Raw genomic sequence first — 2,772 nt, forward strand, 5'->3', positions numbered from 1 at the left:
TCCCAGTAACTGAGCAGATTGTGAAATACTCAGACCTGCCCGTCTGTCACCAACAACCATGCCACGCTCAAAATTGCTTAAATCACCTTTCTTTCCCATTCTGACATTCAGTTTAGAGTTCAGGAGATTGTCTTGACCAGGACCACACCCCTAAATCCATTGAAGCAACTGCCATGTGATTGGTTGATTAGATAATTGCATTAATGAGAAATTCAACAGGTGTTCCTACTAATCCTTTAGGTGAGTGTATGTTAAAACAAAAACCAGTGTTAGTTAAATTATAGTCAAAATTACTTTAGAAAGAAACAGTCTTTCTTTATCACTCTGGCAGGAGCTAACGTTAGCGTTACTAGGAAACTTCCGCTATCTCACCGGAAGTTGCACCCGTAATCACTTCTACAGTAGCCCCTCCGAGAATAAGGTGGATATTTTGGTGTTCCTCAAGGCTTGGTTCTGGGCCCATTATTGTTCTCACTATACATGCTGCCTCTGGGCGATGTAATCCAAAATCACAATGTCAATTTTCACTGTTATGCTGATGACACACAGTTTTATATTTCAATGAAGCATGGAGAAGCCCCAAAATTTGCTACTTTGGAAGCATGCATTTCAGATATTAGGAAGTGGATGACAGAACTTCTTGCTCTTAAACTAAAGAAAAACAAAAATGCTCGTTTTAGGACCCAAGAAACAAAGAGTGTTGTGTTAGCAGATCTCACTGTGAACCTCGACGGCTGCATGGTCGTATCCCAAAAAACTGTAAGAAACCTTGGCGTTACCCTTGACCCTGACCTCTCCTTTGATGAACATATAAAATACAATGGGGCAAAAAAGTATTTAGTCAGCCACCAATTGTGCAAGTTCTCCCACTTAAAAAGATGAGAGAGGCCTATAATTTTCATCATAGGTACACTTCAACTATGAGAGACAACTATCAATTTATTGGTAAATTATGGTGGAAAATATGTATTTGGTCAATAACTAAAGTTAATCTCAATACTTTGTTATATACCTTTTGTTGGCAATGACAGAGGTCAAATGTTTTCTGTAAGTCTTCACAAGGTTTTCACACACTGTTGCTGGTATTTTGGCCCATTCCTCCATGCAGATCTCCTCTAGAGCAGTGATGTTTTGGGGCTGTCACTGGGCAACACAGACTTTCAACTCCATCCAAAGATTTTCTATGGAGTTGAGATCTGGTGACTGGCTAGGCCACTACAGGACCTTCGTTGCCCGGGCGGTGTGTTTGGGATCATTGTCATGCTGAAAGACCCAGCCACGTTTAATCTTCATTGCCCTTGCTGATGGAAGGAGGTTTTCACTCAAAATCTCACGATACATGGCCCCATTCATTCTTTCCTTTACACGGATCAATCGTCCGGGTCCCTTTGCAGAAAAACCGCCCCAAAGCATGATGTTTCCACCCCCATGCTTCACAGTAGGTATGGTGTTCTTTGGATGCAACTCAGCATTCTTTGTCCTCCAAACACGACAAGTTCAGTTTTCACCAAAAAGTTATATTTTGGTTTCATCTGACCATATGACATTCTCCCAATCCTCTTCTGGACCATATAAATGCTCTCTAGCAAACCTCAGACGGGCCTGAACATGTACTGGCTTTAGCAGGGGGACACGTCTGGCACTGCAGGATTTGAGTCCCTGGCGGCGTAGTGTGTTACTGATGGTAACCTTTGTTACTTTGGTCCCAGCTCTCTGCAGGTCATTCACTAGGTCACCCCGTGTGGTTATGGGATTTTTGCTCACCGTTCTTGTGATCATTTTGACCCCACGGGGTGAGATCTTGCGTGGAGCCCCGGATCAAGGGAGATTATCAGTCTTGTATGTCTTCCATTTTCTTATAATTGCTCCCACAGTTGATCTCTTCACACCAAGCTGCTTAACTATTGCCGATTCAGTCTTCCCTGGTGCAGGTCTACAATTTTGTTTTTGGTGTCCTTTGACAGCTCTTTGGTCTTGGCCATAGTGGAGTTTGGAGTGTGACTGTTTGAGGTTGTGGACAGGTGTCTTTTATACTGATAACAAGTTCAAACAGGTGACATTAATACAGGTAAGAAGTGGAGGACAGAGGAGCCTCTTAAAGAAGAAGTTAGAGGTCTGTGAGAGCCAGAAATCTTGCTTGTTTGTAGGTGACCAAATACTACAGAGGAATTTACCAATAAATTCATAAAAAATCCTATAATATGATTTTCTGGATATTATTTTCTCATTTTGTCTCTCATAGTTGAAGTGTACCTATGATGAAAATTACAGGCCTCTCTCATCTTTTTAAGTGGGAGAACTTGCACAATTGGTGGCTGACTAAATACTTTTTTGCCCCAATTGTGTATTAATCAGGCATATATAGAATGCAAGGATGCTAACTCTCAAGAGTTGCTTATTTTCATCTTCGAAACATATTTCTAGATTAGATTACTGCAATGCTCTTCATTACGGTTACACTGAAAAATCTATAAATAAACTTCAATTAGTGCTGCACACGGCTACTAGAATCCTAACTAGAACATAAAAAATTTAACACATTACTCCTGATTTTAAGGTATTATTGTTAACCTATAAATCAATAAATGCACTTGTTCCTACTTACCTTGCTGAAATGATCCAGCCATACATACCTACACGTAACACATGACCGCAAGATGCAGGCCTTTTAATTGTACCTAGAATTTCTAAACAGCCGGAGGCAGGGACTTTTCTCATAGAGCTCCACAACTGTGGAATGATGCTGTGCTGGGGGAGTAGGGTCAGTTTTCC

The sequence above is a fragment of the Esox lucius genome, chromosome 8 (assembly GCF_011004845.1).
Source record: "Esox lucius isolate fEsoLuc1 chromosome 8, fEsoLuc1.pri, whole genome shotgun sequence".
Lineage (NCBI taxonomy): Eukaryota > Metazoa > Chordata > Actinopteri > Esociformes > Esocidae > Esox > Esox lucius.